At 41.1% G+C, this 19,344-nt stretch overlaps 1 protein-coding gene across 28 annotated transcripts in view; it reads right to left on the reverse strand.

Annotated features, from left to right (window-relative positions):
* Positions 1-19,344, reverse strand: part of LOC110470912 (endonuclease domain-containing 1 protein-like) — a 159,908-nt gene that overhangs the window by 88,221 nt on the left and 52,343 nt on the right. For 20 of the 28 annotated variants that reach the window (XR_014951862.1, XR_014951863.1, XR_014951861.1 and 17 more), the window contains one exon: positions 12,476-12,558. The gene's annotated coding sequence lies outside the window, so the exon portion shown is untranslated. Of the gene's footprint in view, positions 12,559-19,344 lie in introns of all 28 variants that reach the window. The other 8 variants (XR_014951852.1, XR_014951850.1, XR_014951854.1 and 5 more) reach the window with 1 other exon arrangement.

The raw sequence follows: 19,344 nt of genomic DNA on the forward strand, positions 1-19,344 counted from the left end.
ACACAGAGTTCACCGAGCACTTCAGAAAATCTACATTTTCAGAGACAAACTGACCTGTACCGAAGCCATGAAAATTAATGCAAACATCAGAAACTGCACTTGCACATGTCATTAAGCACTGGGCAATATTCTTTTAAAACCAGGGCACGTTAATAGAGGGTCTCCTTTCTTTAACTTGTCATCTTGCCATTTCCCATACAGCCACCACTTCCCCATGCACACACACAAACACATTTACAGAGTCGCCACGTTTGTTGGTGATACACAAGCCAGAAGAACCAAGACTTTCCAGGATTAACCCTCTGGGAAATATTTCATATGAAGAACACAGAAATACACCCAGTACGATTCCTGGAATAGCTCCAGAAGGGGCTATCTAAGTTAGTGCTACCAAAATCTAACAGGTTTACGTTTGTCCTTCCTTCCTTCTTCCTTCCCTCACCCCAAAACTTTGCAAAGGCGTTAAGAAGCACGAAATTACCCGGCAGTATTTAAGAGGCTTTTTTGCTTCAGCCACCAGCCAAACCAAACTTTTCTTTGGTCATTAACATACCTCTGGTCTCATAACTCTGACAACCTGCACTCGTAGCCAGGGACCAGGAACACTTCCCTGTGCCTTGGGAGAGCGATCCTCTCGGAACTTAAACGCTGCCATCCCACGTTTTCAGTTCAAAGAGAATTAACAAAGAAGTATCAGGAAGTTCTACACTTCTGAAGCAACTTTCTAAAAATATCCTACCCCACCAGAGCAAACAGCAACAAGAACTTGCTCATCAGTTTACAGTAATGTACTTTCCCTGACACGAAAGTGCTGGCAACACCAACAGCACAGAGAGATGTTCATGGTCGCAAATGCGGATGATTAAAACAAAAACTCATTATAGACTAAATTCTGGCTGCTGATGTCTGCTGGAAGCTGCTTTGCAACCTCCAGTGTAGACAGCTGGGATTTCCACCTGTAAAACATGGTTCTGAATCTAATCCCCCCCTTTCTTTACTCAAAAAAACCATAAAAGTTACTGGGAAAGGAGGCAACTCTAAGCACGTACTTAAAGTGGTTAAAATAATAGATAATCATAAAGATATAAACAGCTTTTTTGGCAAAATTAAAGCACTATTAAAAGGAAAGAGACACACGAAGAATTACCTCTGCTCTTGCTGACAGACACGTAGTCAGAACAAGACAGGCTGCAGGCTTGGAGCCGTTAATAAAAAGAGGAGCAAGCCAATGAACAGCATACGGGTGAATCCAAATAGTTTTTGTTTCTCTGCTGCAGTTTCACCACTCCCACAGGGTCATTTCTGCATTCGCTTTATAGCGAAAGCAAAGTACAGGTCACAGCAAAAAAGGGAGGAGACCAAAAAACTCCGCTTTATCAGTCGAAGTTTGTCATTCGTGCTGTGCTCTTTTCAAAGGAGGGGAAAACAGGGTTGGTGTGACCAAAGGGGATTTACAGGGGGTGCTCTGCTGATGTTTAATAAACCAGAAGCTGGGCTCATCTGCGTTTTACATGATCTGATTGGTAAAAGCAGGAAGTTAAGAAAACCTTTCACGTATATGATTTATGGAAAGATTATCACATGACTAAAAAGCACAGAACAAGAAGGACCAAATTCAGTTTTCACTTAAAGCATTGGGGGTCTGTTCTAACTCTGTTGCCTTTGGCAGATTTATGATATTCAAAACACGATAAAATACTTGGTCTTTGTGAGAACATAAAGCCATTTTAAAATCAAAATTTAGCCTCTGCTTTTCAAACACAATCATTGTTTTAGGTCTGCTTGGTGAAGAATTTCTGTACTGCACAAGAACCACATGAACTATTTGGAGGGTATTTTCAAATATATTTTTGCCATCTCTACCACTCTGCCTCTCCAAATAATCCAGCTACTCACTGCTGTGCTACACACTCTTGTGTGCACTTGCACACACCAATGAATGTTTTAAAATGTATTTTAAAATATTAAAAGACAGGGCAGCCCACAAGCGCACTGGAAATTCTCTCCTGCATTTCACAAAGGAAGTGTTCACTCACTTTATTATTTGGGGAACGAAAAATGAGGACGATTTTATGATGTAACCTCTAGCAAGGTATGGAAATTTTTGTCCAAATGTCAGTACAAAACAGTAATGGTCTGGTTTTTTGCTCTGTTGCCAGCAATTAAGTCTACATTTCTATGAAGAGCTGGTAAATTATATGAGCTACAAACCTTTTTTTTCCCTCTATCTCACACATGGATTTCTACACAAGAAGGGGAAATTGTTAGAGGTGAAAGAATTAAGATGAATGTTTACCAGGATGCTGCTTGAGTGCTGAGGAAAAACAGAGAGTAACAAAGGGCTAAGAACTGAAAGCAAACATTGTGAGACAGTGAAACAGAGCTCTCCCAGCAGAGGCATTTTTTTCAGTGATGCCCTCACAGCTCTGCTGTCCCTTGAGCAGCTCAGTCAGATGGCAAAAGGTTAAAAGCACTGAGGAAAACCTGAATCATCTGACCCAAAAATGGAAAAGAGGAGAGAGAAAAAAATACACTGTGGTACAAGCTCAGTTTTAATGTGATGCCCTCTTTTAAATACTGAAAAATTCTACTCCTTTTTGACAAACACCTGCTGAAACATAGACTTTACGTGTGCAGACAACAAAACCATAATGGCAATTAATTTTCTTAGGGGTCAGAAACCTCAATTCTATTTCACACACTGTAGCAACAAAACATGAATCAACTGGGTGAATTTTATACGTGGGGTTTGTGATACTGTCCAGTGTTTCAGAACAATGTGATTTTATTCCAGTGTTTAAAAATGACACACAAATTCAATGAAGACAGATTTCTCTGTACTGTCTGAGGAGACATGGCACATGCCTCATGTAAAGAGCTGAGCAATAAGGTATGTGGTTGAAAATACAACTGGTACTCCCTAAAGTGGTTTTGCACAGTCTTTAAACATCAGATCCTCGAGCATTTTCCTGTACATCAAAACAGCCAGATCTGTCTTTAGCATGTGGGGCAGCAACCCCAAGAAAGATTCCAAACAAGATAAAAAGTCTTTTTTTTTTTTTTCAAGTAACTGTTTATCATATTGTCCAGGAAGTGGTGCAAAATCCTGAATAGAAGTGAGTTCTGATTATAAATTTGTCTTCTCTGGAGTCACTCCAGTATTCCTAACCATCTGCAGGGAATAGGAAAAAGCACTCATGTACACAAAACACCTTCTGGGAGACTCTGCACCCATGCAACAGTGACTAGATTATTGGTATGGATCAGGACTGGGCTTATCTTATTCAGCTACAGGTGCCAAAAAATTACAGGCTTACTTTAAACTACATCCTTGAGCAGCTGTCAGAGGGAGGCAACTGACAATGGTGAATCTTGTTTAATTCCTTAGAAATAAAAATTTACATGTACATCTGAGAAAGAAACAGCTTTGCAGGTCAGCATAATGGGGAAGCAGACTTCTGAATTCCCTCAGGCAAAAGATACTTTCTCCAACTGGAACACAGAGTTTCCCAAAATGAAATCTTAGCACAAAAAAATCTCAAACCTGTTGCTGTCAGCTTCTTGCTAATTAACTCAGAAATTACTGGCAGATTGGAGATGAAGGAAGGTAATGGAGTCACAAACTCACATAGATGGAAGAAGTCAGGAACGAGACAGAAAAGTAGTAAAAAAAGTACAGAACACCTTTTAAATACTATGTGCTTCACAAAACTTTGCCAGAATTAAACTAGAGAAAAAAAAAAAAAAAAGTGGCAGGATTGCTGCTGGAATCCTGAATTCCACTCTTCTACAATCATCATCTTATAAATCAAAACCTTTTAGGAAAGATAATGAAGATCTGAATGATCTCAACCAAATAAATTCCCAAAACATTACCTTCTTCACTGAGACTGAAGACAACTCAGTGCTGGTTTGAGTTATAGAAGAATTAAAATCATCCAAGGACCTGCAAAGGATTGTGCATATCACGTATCTGATGCTGCCAACCCATCTTTGTACCACAAGTAAGTAACGGCAGAAATCTTTCAACTGCTACATTTGAATGCCATCACTCACTTCCTCTGGGTCCCCACCAAAAAAACTGTGGAAAAAAGAAAATTTCAAAAATTCCTTCTAGTTTGATTACACACAGGAACAGGGAAAATAAATGCATGCCTGTCTACCAGTTCATTCAACACAGGAGGGATTAGTCACTTTTCTGAGCACAATATTAGGATGTTTGTTGACTGTGGCCAGTCAAAGAGCGACGACTGAGAATGGAGCCATCAAATTCACTTCCCGGTCAAAAAGTCACAATTCAGAGAGAGATTTCTCAGAGGGAGGGTTAAACACAGGAACAGAGGAGAAGAAACTGAGACTTGGAAGGTGCCTGTGGCTCGAGGTTTAATGGTCATGTAGTTCCTTCCGAGGAAAGGGAGTGTTCCTGCATGACACAGCCAGCAAACCATGCGGGAGTCACATCCTGGTGAAGGGTGGCAGCTCCAGACACTTGACCTGGGAGGACAGCTTTATGCACAGGAATGTTGGCATAAGGAATGGAAAGCATGGGGAAAGGCATTTATTTCCAGGAAGGCATTAGGAGAGTATTTCTCTTGCTGTGAGAGTGGTGCCTGGAAGCCCAACACGCCTCCTGAGGGATGAGCCGAGTAGGGTTTTCCACAGTTCTTTTCAATCCCAGGGACAGTGCCCATCCTCGTGTCTGAGGAGCTGCCAGGAGGAAGGCACAGCTGAACAGCATCACCTGGGATGAGCACACTCACACTAACACCTCTCAGGCCCTGGGAGACTCCCAGGGATGAACTGAAGGGAACCTGGGTGCACCCTCTGTGCTGCAGGAATATTCCTGGCCATTCCTGGGCTCCCAGGCAAACCCAAATTGCTGCCCTTCCTCACCACCTCTGCCCACCCTGGCTCACGGGGACACTGCAAACCACATCAGCTTCACAAGCCATCCCTGTGCACAGTAATAATACTGGTCTAACTTACACATCCATCAGAGTGTCTTAAACGAATCTGAGGATAGATTTGACTCATTTAGCAAAATCTGACTCACGCTTCTTGGGTATGGAAAAAACTGTTTTGCAGACTTACTCCTTCTCTGTAGTTTCATTTAAAACTGACCATGTTACGACATCTCAGCTTCCCTGTGCACCTGGAGCACTGGAGCAGAGCACAGGGAGAAAAGAGAAAGCACAAAGGGAGGTAAAGGAGTCACCTTTTGCTAAGGCAGGAGCTCATCGCACACACACTTTTTTTGGGAAGCAGATAAATACATTTTTTAAAAAAGAGGCATGTTTCATTTTGGTAGAGATACTTTTCACACCCAAAGCCAGACTAAGAAATAAGTCAATATTAGATGTTTGCTTAACCAGCTCAGACTCTGGATAAAAAGGCCACACTTTCCTATTATGGAAGTTTTATAAGATTAAACTTACTTTGATTTCTGCGGAATGACTTATCTGTTGTGTACCTGGATGGGATCCTGTGAAGTTACATTCCATGTACACAAGAACCACTAAACTTATTCAAACTAATTACACAATAGGCAAGTTTTCCTATTTAGTTTTTCACTGGTGCTCTCAGATATCATTTGAGTTCGTCTCTAATGAGATTTATACACTCAGCTTTCACACAGCAAACACTGGAGCTCCAACAGCCAACAACAAAACCCAAACATATCAAGTCTTTTGTAGTTTCAAATATATCCTTCCCTGGTGGATGGCACTCCATTTAAGAGTGGCTCACAAAATTATCCAGATGATTATTTATGTCTGTGTAAAAATGAGATCCATTCTAAGGAATACTCAAAGGCCACGACAACATGAGCTCCTTCTGAGAATCCAGGTCACATTCATGTTTACTCTGAAAGCAGCAACAACTTAAGCAAAGTCTGATTTCACTTGACATTATTTTTTAGGAACTGCTAATTTGTGATTCATTGTAAACTCAGAGCCTCAAAAGGCTTCATAATCTAGAGGACTTTCCAAGGAGGCAGATACATTTATTGAAGAGAACTAAGAGGGAAAATACACTCAAGATCAGCCTGATCTGTCTCAAGTGCTGCATGGATGGTTCTGCTGTGCCAGTGGGTTTGAGGGGTTTTACATCAGATGCTGAGAAAGTCCAGAAAATGCCAACATCATTCAGCCTTGGAATGCAAGTTGGCTTCCTCCCAGCAATTCCCTGACCCGAAGGCCAGAGTCCCATGAGTCCTGATGGAGCAGCAGGCAGGGCTGTGTGGATGCTGTGCAGCTACACGCTGCCCTCCAGACCCAAGGGCTTCTGCTGCTCCTCCAGCCTGTGCTTCCTCACTCACTGCTCTTACTCCTCCCTACCAAAAGAGCTGGGAGGGACATCCAGGTCCCATGGTTTTCATTTCCCCCAGGTAAGCCATTCAAAGAAAAAACACCGTGCAGCAATTTGATCAGAAAGAGCTGCTGTGCAAGAGTTGTGGATGGGGACTGAAGTTGCTGCCAGCCAACTCACTTACCCCAGCAGTGTCATGCATCAGGCAATCCCTCACACCAGCTGAGGAACTTTATTCCAAAATGATCTTCTTCCATAGAAACATCTCCTCTCTTCTCACAAAATCATCTCTAGTAATTATTAAAATTAGTCAACGATATCCTGAAGTCACAAGCTGCAGACTAAAACCAGAGCCAGCCAAAAACCTCCCAAATACAACAAGTCTGCACTGCAAAGCACCAATTGCGTGGAAATGTGCTGATTTCACCAAAAAGCTCTATAAAAGGCAACAAGATTGGCCAGCAGGCCAGTCTGTCCAGCTTCCTGCCAGGCTGCCTGCCAGCCCCAGGGTGGGTACTCCCAGCTCCCTAACTCAAAAAATAAAAATCAGCTATGAGAAGGCTTCCAAAGGATGGGGATTTTGCTTCCTGTAGCCCTCTGGTTAAAATAAATGCTGCACAGGTGTGTGTGTGTGTGTGTGTGTGTGTGTGTGTGAGGAAGGCAGGGACAGCTCTGCTTTACACAGCAAGAATGGTTTTTCAACAACAGAAAAATTCAAGAAAAATTGTATTTTGAAAGACAGATGCCACTGCTAACAGCACAGGAGGGAGAGGATGAGACATCCCTGCATAGATCTGTGAGTGGGAAGACAATGGCAAAGAAATCCAAACAGCAAGACGATAAATCAGAGGTGGGGAATCCCTGTCTTATCCCTTCTGCAGCGTGCATGCAGCTATTGTATTTAATTAAAATAAATTACAGCTCGCTTGTGTACAGCCTGCAGGGCTTTTAACACCCCTGAACGGAAGCACAGGGATGAGCAGCCACCCTTCAGGAGTTCACTCTCTGTGTCTCCAGACGCGGAATGCAGATGCTCTGTCACAGCACAGTCGCAGCAAGGCTGAGGGATCGAGGCAGAACAAAAAGCCCAAACAGTTCTGCTTTCACACCATCCACTTCCTCAGCCCCGTCCCTGGGATCCTTGCCAGGATGCTGGTAACGTTTGGAATGGAGCAGGCAGAGCTGCCCAGCAGCGTGGCAGCTGCTCCTGAGCAGGGATGTTTCACTGGAGAGGGGTTTCTTCTAACGGCAGTGATTTAAAACCCTACAAACTAAATTTCTGGAACACTTGGCTGAGCAGGATCGATGCACTTTCCTGGTTAACCACTGCGTCCACACACTGCTTGAATTCACCCCACGTATTTGCAGTAGCAGCACCTGAGGACAAGAACGTCTCCCTGCTCTGAGGTTCACACTGGACAAGAACATCTCCCTGCTCTGAGGTTCACACTGCACAAGAACGTCTCCCTGCTCTGAGGTTCACACTGGACAAGAACATCTCCCTGCTCTGAGGTTCACACTGCACAAGAACGTCTCCCTGCTCTGAGGTTCACACTGGCTGTGCCCCAATTTAGCACAGGAACATCAGTGCTGCACTTGTGAGGACCAGGAGGTGAAGAGGTGCACAGGTGCTGAAGGGCTGTGCCACACACCTGAGGATGCTGCAGAGAACACTGATACCTTGACAGTGCTTTTTGGGGACACAAACTGAGTTTCTACCATCACCCACACCAGTGCTCCAGGCTCTGGCTGATTTCTGTGGAAGATAAAGAGAATTAGGGACACAATGTACCTAACACGACTCTGGGCTTGGAGCTGCTCAATGGATGTTCAGACAGCAGAAAGGATCAGTTAAATCTGACCTTGAGCAGCTGCAGAGTATCAGTCGATTCACAGCATTCAGGAAAAAAAGAAATTTCTATTTATTCTTGTCCTTAGGAAACTGTAAGTGAGGAGGAAATGGATTTTAAGTAAGCTCAGAGAAGTCCATGATAATACTAATTCAAGATTTTGAAGTGCTTTACCAACAGCAAGTAAAATACACAGATTTCTGACAGGAGAAATGAAGCACGAAAATGCAAAGCAGCTTGTCCAAGCTTATGCAACAGACGAGAAGCACAAACAACACACAGATCTCCAGGCTCCACCTCTGTGTCCTACCATTCTTTCATTTTAAAAACCTAAATCCATTTGGCACTCCAGCAAGGTTTTCCACATAGATTTAAGTGTTAATTCTGGGTTGCTTAGACTTTCTTTTTTCCTGATGTGGTATCTCGCCCAATAGCTCCTCCTCTGTACACACCCAGTAGAAAAGGAATTAGTATTTCAGAGCCAAGAAAACAGGAAAAAGAAGAAAGTCCTAAAATTTTATCTAAAACCATATTTCTTTTCACATGGGCACACTGAATACAGATTTGAAGCAGAACTGCATCCTATGAAGAGAGAAAACACTGCTTGGAAACTATGAAAATTGAAATTGCTAAGATGTTACTAAATGTATATATTTATGATGATTCTATTTCCTGCACTAATATCATGTATAATGCATTTAATGCATTATCTGTTCAGAAGCAGATACCTTTCATTCACTGCAGGCAGAGATGAGGCAGTTATCCAAAATGCTGACAAACCACCCTTTAGCCCCATGAAGTGCAGGGAGTGACACAGATCACTCCAGCACACAGCTCATGTGGCACAAGAACTGCTCCTACAAAAGACACAGAAAAGGTTCTCAGTGTCCATGCTGGTGCCAGAGTTTTCTCTGTGGAGCCACCTCACCACAGGGAAAAAGCACAAAAAGGAAATCTAAGAACTCATCTTAGCAAGCTCCTCTTTTTGTGCAGAGCACACATTAAACTTACAGCTACTTTCACATCTGACATAAATTAAAAGCCCTCTTTTAAAACCAACTTGTGTTTTTATGTTTCTAACTCATCCTAGAAGACAGAACTGTCAAATGGAGAGTTTCTCTTTGAATACCCACTGCCTGTGTGAATGGCTACTCCCCTCACTTCCAACACTGACCTCTTCAGGGTTTGTCTCCTTTCATGCCATCCATGCCCATGGACCTTCTCAGAAAAAAAGGAACCCCTCTAAAGAAGAGAATGGCTTTCTTTACCCTTGCTGTCTGCAATTTTCTTTTCAAACCCTCCTTCTCATTCAGCACACAGGGGAATATGCTCTAAGAAAAACCTTGCTCAGAGATGAGGCAGGAGTGAGCTCCTCCTGAGGTCAGTTATTGGGCTTTTACTGATGAAGAGCTAAAATATTAATATTTACTGTTGTGCTAAGATCTGAAGCAGCCCTGGTGCCCTAACTTCCCAGGTACAAGTGACAAACAGGACAGACAAAACCACTCTGGAAGGTACATGAGTTAGCAGAATGCTTCCTGATCATCTGGGCCCTTTTAAGACCAGCCTCACACAACCAACCAGCCATCTGAACAGGGTTGTGACAGAAAATGCTTCTACCAACCCTAAATATGCCTGTGTGCACAGTACAACTGCTTTTTTTCTGTAAGACATGAACTGGAATCAACACAGTGCCATGACACGGCGTATTCTTGCCAAGGTCCTACAGGGCAGATGGAATTTTGGAGTCCATCTTTTTAAGTGCAGAGGTTGTTCTCTATCGTAACTGTAACAAAAGTTATTTTGGATAATTTTAAAGGATATCATTGAAAAAATGAAGGTTTATGCCTGGCAGTAAAAGCACCTGACGAAAATGCATGGTTTAAATGGAATTATCTCATGTCTGGCAGGTGAGGCCTGCAGGAATTCAAGACTTCCTTTTCCAAAACAAATGTAAGAGATTTAATATAATTTGATACATTAATCTGCTCTAAACCTTGGAGAAGCTGCAAAGGTTTACTTCCTTTTCTGAGGCAGGAATCCCAGGCCCCAAAACCTGATTATTTTAAGGAAATGTTTATGTGAAGAACCAACACCAGAACTTAACTGCTGTCCTCAGCATGAAACGTAAAGGACGATTCAAGCATCATAAGAAGGTCTGGATTTGAAAGGACTTTAAAGACCATCTTGTTCCAACCCCTTCCCATGGGCAGGGAGACTTTCCACTCTCCCAGGTTTCTCTAAGCCCCATCCAGCCTGGCCCTGGACATTTCCAAGGATGGAGCAGACACAGCTTCTCTCGACAACCATAGAGGTTGCAACCATATCTGATGTTCAATTTGGAAAACATCACAGAAAGAAACCAGTGGTAATTCACAGAGATACACACTTCAGGTCAAGGGATACCATGTCTCCTTGAACCCCTCTCTAACCTGATGGTTATTTCCCTAAACTCCAGATGTCCAGAGTTTTGACCAAAACCACAGTTCCTTTTTCTTTGCATATGTGATATTCTAGATGAGCTACTTCATACACAGAACTCCTCATGTACTTACTCTTGGCTGAATTACCTCCCTGCCTGCTCCCAGTAAGCAATAACTAATTTAAGGAGTCTTTGTTCAAGGTGTCAGAAAGCCACAAGGAGTTACATAATGCATGACTACCCTGCAGAGACTGACAGACCAGGTATCACAAAACCACACTCACATACTATTTATTAAATCAACCTCTACCCCAAGGACTGCACCACCACCACCCTCAGGTGCAAATGGAAGAGGAAATTAAGGAAGTCTTGAGTAATTTCATTGGTATTTTTATATGAATTTTGAGACAGACCTTTTTTAAAATGGAAAGTTTCACCACACAATGACAAGTCTCTTATTCTGTATCTGGCTCAGCATTTCTCAATGCAATTTAGTACTTCCAACAGAAAACTCATTGTAAATTAGCAATAAATGAACAGGGAACACTGGACAACTGCAGCTCACCAGAACAAACGTTGGCAACTTCATTATCACTTCCAGCATTGACCACATGTATTGCAGGGAAAAAGGTGACCTGGTTAAGGACTTTTCTATTTCTATCTATGATCTCTTAGGGAATGTGCTAAGGAAACGACTGTCCTACTGAATCATTTCAAGAATTTAACAGCCAAGATGATTTACTACCATAAAATAGGTCTTGGAAACAAAGATATTTGAGGAGACTCAATAGCTATTAAATCATTGTGGAAAACATGATGCTGAAGGAATTGCAGATGCCTGACACATGTTCTACTGCTTTTTTTTTTTTTTTTAATATTGAGTGTCTATAAAAAGCAACTCTGCAGAATTACTTAAAAACTCTTCTGACAGAAAAAAATAAAAAAATAGAGATATGGGTATCAATTAAAATGGCATCCATAAAAGTTAAAAACAATTTTGACTAAAACACCCCACAAAGGCTGTTGGAAAAACTGGAGTCACCAATACACCAATAATTTCAAAACCTATGCATTAAAAATACACATCTCGCTTAGTAAACAAGCTGAGACGCATTTTGCAGAGTTATAGATATTTTAGAGTTGAGTCAATACACAGAAAACCTCACATCATCTTATATACGAATCCACTTGTTCGCTGGTGTGAAACCAGATTCAGCAAAAGCACCTTGGGTTTTGTTATTACAATTGCAGTGTAGATGTTGTTATCACATCGAACACGCTCTGCTCAAGGCAGTTGGAAGCAGCTCTCTTCAAAATGTGCCACAAGTGAATCAGAAAAATTGTCTGCAAGGCTTGCTCTGCAAAATACCACTGAAGAACATGCTGCTCTTTTGACCAAGATGGAAAAACTCTTGTGCTAAACCTTCCACTAGACCAGGCTGCTCCAAGCCCCATCAAACCAAGAACTCTTGCAGTACCCAAGGAAATGTTTTAAATGTATTCTAAAATACTCAGCCAAAATACAGCAGCCTCAAAGTAAGATCCAAACTTTTCTTATACCAGCTGATATTACAGACAATACTAACAAACCTTTGGAGGCCACAATCCCTTTCCAGCCCTTCTTGCTTTCAAATCTCTCCTCTTCACATCCCTGGATCACCACAGCTACAGCAGTAATTAAGACACAACCCAGCCTTGACCTCCTTTGTGCCTTGGCACGGTGATGACAAAGGGAGAGAAAAGATCCACCTTGTGCCACTCACGTTGAGCCACGTGGCTCAAAAACAGGGAACCCACACAGTTCTACAAACTCAACTGAAAAACCAGGAAATGAGGAAAACTAATGGCCTTTATAATGAAACGTGTGCCTTACAGAAAAGCTAACCAATAGACTTACGAAATAGGAAAATGAGCATTCCTCTTTGACTTTATTTTGCGTTGTCCTGGTTCACTCGTGCAACTCAGCCACTGCTCCTTCTTCTGCAACACAACAAAGAAAACAAATTCTGTTAAAAAAAAATAAGTATTTGCTTGAGCTGACGTTTCTCATTACATTGTTAAGTAATGCTTCAAGCTTACTGCTTGCTTTTAGTCAACACTGGAAAATATTTCCATCCTTCTTGACTGCTTCTCTGATTTTAATTGCCAGAGTATTCCAGAAACTGCTCTATCAAGATGAACCTTGGAGACTGCTTGGTGATTTGAGCATAACACTGACAAACCAGAAACAGATTCCAAAACCTACTGCAGAGTTGACCAAAGAAACTCCTTGTAGCCACAGATAAAGTGAATAAACATTTTTTTAAAAGGATTTTATTGCTCAAAGATATCCTTGTGGTGTCTTAGATCTGTGAGTGTTCCTTGCTGGCCTCCAGCACCTAATTCAGAGAGGTGATGACCTGTTCTTGGTTTGGGATCATAGATGGTACCCCTGTCTTCACCCTAAGACACTTCAGTGGGAGCTGAATATTGGAAGGGTTGTTCTTTATGTCCTGCTCTGTGCTTTGGATTCAAAACTATAGAAATAGAAAAATTATATCCATACCTTACTGGGAATTGAAGCAAAAGAAGAGCAAGCAACCAGAAAAACAAACAGAAAAATCTAAGTAGAGTTATGAGAGTTATTGTCCTGAAAAAGAATGCTCTGATGCTACATTCTCTATTTAACCACATGAATTAGTAAACTTCCAGCAGAAGTAGCAAAAAAGAATTCCTCATTGCCTTACTAGGCTAAGTAGAGACCTGGAATAACTACTCAAACCTCCATGAAGAAGAACTGGATTGCTCCAGATAATGGAATAACCAAATAACTGGGGACAGAGTGGAAAATAAAGCACAGATCATCTCATTGCTCAAGGTCAGTGCAGTTCTCGTTCTACTGAAAATGGTAATTTGCAAGGAGAAAAAAAAAAAAAAAAAAAAAAAAAAGAGATGGAAAGAGGAGGATGCCAGTCAGAAAGATTCCTGACTCTGGCTACAGAGTTTGCTGCCAGGAAGGGATAACAAAGCAACAAGTAAATGCCAGCATGGATTTGTCCAACTGCTTCCCTTCCCCTTCCAAGAAGTTAGAAAGCTCCAGGATACAGAAAGAACTCAGTGATCACCAGGATCACCTGAGCATGGCCGCTTTTATGCCATGTCATGTTGTTTTCTCCCAAAACAATAAAGGATCATGGATTTGGAGAATAAAAATTTTTCTTAAGTGATTCCCCATGGCATCCAACCTTCAGCACGAGCAGAACCCAACACATGCAGAAAGAAGCTGAGTCTCTGATTAATTCATCAGACAACTATGCACAATAAGTGTTTTCTTAATCCTAAATTCTAAAATCTCAACATGAAATAAATACATGTACCATTGGGGGGCATGAAATCATCAAGTCATTTATAAGGGGCACAGTTAAACTTCAAGCTATTTAATTTAGTAGAACAATAGAGCTTTACAAAGTGTGTCTTTTACTAATGACCTGGACACTATTTTTGTTATTTCTGCCTCTAAAATGCACAGCCAATATTTGTGGTTTTTTAAAAAAAGGCATTTCTTTCTTAAAAATGTTGTTGTGCAGGAAAAAAAAAAAACAGGAAAAAAAAAGTAACTTAGAGTACAATCAAATATACAAAGGAAAACCACACAAGTACAGATTTCATCATACTCCTCCAGATTTTAAATAGATCAACATATTTTGGAGATGGGTGTGATTTTATGCGAGCTGTGCCCCTTTAAAATTGGCAACTACATTTAATTCAGTGCTGCCTTATTCCAAGTTCCAAACTCCAGTTGAAAATAGATCTCACAATGGAATCCTACAGCTGAATATACTCTGGGAGAAAATTAATACTTTAATTTATTCCAAATTCATTTGCATGACAGTATATCATTAGTATATACAAAAAAAATGTATTATACCAACAGAGGAAAAATTCTGTGCAAACAGTGAAAGAAACTCACATCCCACCAGTAAGATGAGCTTGAAACTTGAAGCAACAAAGCTGTTTTATTTCTCTGAGAAACAAACCCATAAAAAAAAATACCAAAAAGAGCTGTCAATAGTCTACATTGTCATTTTTAAAAATACCATGTGACCTTAAAAAAAACCCCATTAAGCAAATATGATTTCTTTCATGACAGGTATCTCCTAAATAGCTGAAAAGAGCCACATGGACAATCAAGTGCAGACTAAAAATAACACAGTTCACCCACAAAGCAGGTTTTCCTACCTCACTGATTAACCAGTTGAAGAGGAAAGAAAACACACATTCACTTTGTAACTCCATCAACCTTGTTGTCCTGGAAACAATTCTACAAGAGAAGTACTTAACTGCCAAAACATCTTCTGCTACTACTTTTTGGGTTTTTTTTCTTCCCCTACTTCCCTCTCTGCAGTGCTCTCAATGTTTGATAAGCAGCCAGCACCAACCCTAACCCATCAAATGGCACAGAAATAGGATCTCCTGCTCTTAAAAGGAAATACAGAATTCCATTTGAGTATGCAGCACTTGAGGAGCACCAGGTTTGCACAAAGGCTATGGAATGGACTGGGTCATTCTGTTGTTGTTAAAATATCCTATTAACTGAACCTTTCATTTTAGGAAATGGCCTCAAGTTGTGCCAGGGGAGGTTAACATTAGACATTATAAAGAATTTGCTCATGGAAAGAGTGGTCAAGCACTGGAACAGGCTGCCCAAGGCAGTGGTGGAGGCACTATCCCTGTAAGTGTTAAAAAGGAAAAAAATGGATATAGCAATTGAAGGCACTGTGTGATGGTGAACATCATGGTGCTGGTAAGCTGATGGTTGAATTTAAGTGACCTTAAAGGTCTTTTCCAACCCAAAATTTCCATTATTCCATATAAACCAGGAAACCTACAGGGTGAACTCAGCCTTCCTTATTCACGTGCCCAAGCACCTGGGGTGAGAGTCCTGTCTCTGCCACTCTGCGGGAGTGCAACAAGGCCATAAAGCACAAAAAATTACCTTATTTTGATTTTATGGTTACTGTCTGTATTTAGAAGGGAACAGGTCTTGGCAATTTCTGCCACACTGCTGGCCACAAATTCAAAGAACACTTCCATGTCCCAGCACTGGAAACATCTGTGCCCTCCCTTTCTTGGTTTAGAATCCTTTTTTGAAACAGGTCTGTGCTTTTACCAGAAGAGAAAACTTAATTTTAACCTCTGTAGAAAATAAAAACTAAGTCTAGAAACCAGATTTATATAGGAAACAACAGGTTTGTTTCACACCACAGCTTTACCCTCCACATCTCTGCATACATTGTTCTTTTTGCTAGGCAGCGTGTTTGGGTCAGATGCAGCAATTTGGCCTTACCTAAATTGTCCAATCCACTGCAAAAAAATATATATACTTACTTAAACACTTGTAAATTCCTAATTTCTAAACTACCAGTGTTTTAAAAAATTTGGCATCCAAGCTTCTCAGCCAGCCTGCCCACACACACTGCCCACACCTGTTTTTCCAGCAAAATGCCAGAGTCTGCACTGGTCTGAGATGGGAAAAATCACAATTCACTGTTTTCAAATGAAACCTGTTAATTACCAAAATTATTCCCACAGCAAGTCCAAAGGGATTTTGGTTCCTTCAGAAGATCCATGATTAAATATAGCTCTACTCAGCAGTTTTATTCAGTGTGGTATTTCTGATTTACTATCTCACTCTGCTAAGGAGACTTGCGTTTTCCCCTGACTTCCTCCAATTCACAATGTATTCACAAGGTTTTTTCAAGTTCCTTAGCAATGCTGGCTATCCACCTTTCTGTACCTTAGATTTTCAAATAAACCCAATCTAATTGTTACCCAAAGAACCTGTGGCTGCCTCAGCTCTGGAAATGTCCAAGGCCAGGCTGGATGGGGCTTGGAGCAACCTGGGGTAGTGGAAGGTGTCCCTGCCCATGGAAGGAGAGTGGATCAAGATGGTCTTTAAGGTCTTTTCCAACCCAAATTCTGTGCTTCTAATACACTTGTTAAATTGATTTTAAAGTGTATCCTTTTATCTGCTTTTCCATGACTTATCTTTAATATATCAGTGTGAGTCACAGCTTTGTTTTCCCTTTTCTCTTGTGATTTTATTGCAGACATTGTAAACCTTCTGTGTATCCTCTGTATTTATTGTAAGTATCTTCTGGAGAGATCACAGAATCATTAATGGATTGGGTTGGAATGGACCTCCAAGATCCTCTATTTCTTACCTCTGCCATGGGGAGGGATATTTTCCACTAGACCAGGACCTTCCCCTAGACCAGGTCTTATGTTTAGCTTGCAAAATGAGCTGAAATCCCAATTAATCAGGATCTGGAGTCGCTACCAATAAACAACCACCGCTAAGAGATCCAAAATTTCAACCTCACAGTCTTGAGCTGCCTCTGCAAAATGCCACAGTTAGGGATTAAAATTTCTCATCTCCTCCACTACAAACCCAGTTGCCTCAGCAGCATTTTACTGCACAGGCTCAATAAACATTCCAGATTCATCAAGCAGGCAGTGAACATCCACAGAAATCTGTCTTAACACATCAAAGATCCAGGGATTTTCAGCATCCCATCCCTCGTACCATGCACGAGAAAACTCAACAGCAGAGACAGAGAGGAGGGAGGTATTTGGAAACTTGGTACATACAAGCAAATTTAAGATTATGAAAATTGTGGTGCCTTACAGTAGCAGCGCTGTTACACGCGTTACAAACACTGAATTTTGTCAAACTATTTCCAGTAAATGCATTTTTCCCCCACCTCAGCACTAGAAATTCCCAATGCATAGTATAAATTGTTATATTCTGCTCTTTCTAGCTCAAATGAGGACCAGGTTTTACCAGCCAGTTTTTAAGAGTGTTTAGACCCTCCCTCTCTGGTACAGAAGCACACTGATGTCAGGCTGGGAAAAGCATATCTTATACTGATTTTTTCCTTCTTATTTCAGGCAAAAAATTCCAAACCATAGCAAAGCTTTTGCCTTCTGCTGCCACTGAATACCAGTTGCTGCACAAGGAAAACAGAAAAAGGCTGAAGTTATTTTAAAACAGCTACTTTTCTCTACTTAAGTGTTTAATTTTCAATAGCTGACTATGTTATGGGTGGGAAGTTAATGCCCAAAGTGATGCAAACACCAATACTCCTGAGTAGGGCAGTGGCAACAAGTGAACAAAAAAACTTTGCAGGGTAATATAAAAACATAGTATGAAGAGTCAAACAGCATTATTAACTGGGGAGAAAAACCCATAAAGCAAACACAACAAAACAACATCCTCTGATGATTCTTTTTAGTCTCAGGCAGTATTATTGTGTTTGCTACAAAATACCTAATCAAGGTGACACAAAGAACTTCTAAACCATTTATTAATTACTTGAGGCTATTTTTCATTTTACTGCTTCACTGCAATTTCCATTAGCATAGGAAATTGTAACATTTTTTTCCAAAGAGATATTTCCAGTGAAGTCAGCGTGGATTCAACAAGACCAGGACCATCATATAAATAGAAATCAGAAAATAGTATTTCCATAAGAAACCGCTCAGATTTATTGGATTAACAGGCACTTACAAGTGACTCACGCTGACACAGCCTATAGTAATCCAATCTATCTGAGATAAGAATAAATTCAAAGGAAACCTTAAATTTAGAAAAATCACCTCCGTGGCTGCACACATAGTTGGCTTTATTACACAAAATCACATTAAGTGTTCTCTCCAAATGGGAGGACAAATAAATTAAAAGCTAAATTCTAGCAATTTTTTTTTCCATGAGTGCAGCATGTCCTCAACAGCAGTAGCTGCCACACTGAGCATAATGAGAGAGGGGTAAGAGAGCCCTGTGTGGAAGTGCCTTGTGGAACACAGCAGTTTTCCTGTCCTACAATCCCACAGGAATACACTGTGCTAAAGGAGTGGGAAGAAGAGGAGCCACCAAACCACCTCAACCTTGTCTCAGGAGAATTAAGGCAGGTTGTTAAATCTGCAGTGACAACCACCATTTTTCCTGCATGTACACTGGTTTTTCTTTCCATCTGGGATTTCTTGGGGAACTCTGACTTATCTCCAGGGGATATTACTAAATCCTAACAAACATTGAGGTGTTCTGGCTCAGCACACTGAAGCATCAGTGCTTTCCTGAAACCCTGAAGGATGCTTTCACAGCTCTCACACCTCCTTGAAAACATGGCAGCAAGCAGGGAGCTGGGACACAGCTTATTTCTATATATACTCCTCCGCAGCAATAAAAGCATTTTTACCTCTTGATATTGCCATGAATAGCAACAGTCTGAAAAAAATGTATTATTAAATATTACAGAGTCATAGAATGGTTTGGGTTGGAAAGGACTTTGAAGAATATCTAGTTCAGTGGATGGACAAGGACACCTTCCACTCTCCCAAGGCTGCTCCAAGCCCTGTCCAACGTGGCTTTGGCCTTTTCCAGGGATGGAGTAGCCACAGCTTCTTTGGGCATCCTGTGCCAGGGCCTCAGGACCTCAGAGGGAAGAATTTCTTCCTAATATCCCATCTAAACCTGTCTTCATTTCATATGAAAAGAAAAAAACCAATATAAGGAAAGGTGACATTGGCCAGTGCATGCATTGAGGACTGGACTTTTATCTTTACCACCAACTACTGTAAGATATAATTAAACACCACCTGCATGTTAAGGATATTTGAAAGCCACAGGATATTTGAAAGCCATGCAAGTTCTGCCATCCATAAAGCAAAGACACTTCTCGGTGTGCAGGGATGTAAATCACTGAGTACACAGATAAAAACTCATTT

The sequence above is a fragment of the Lonchura striata genome, chromosome 1A, assembly GCF_050655825.1.
Source record: "Lonchura striata isolate lonStrDom1 chromosome 1A, ASM5065582v1, whole genome shotgun sequence".
Classification (NCBI taxonomy): Eukaryota; Metazoa; Chordata; class Aves; order Passeriformes; family Estrildidae; genus Lonchura; species Lonchura striata.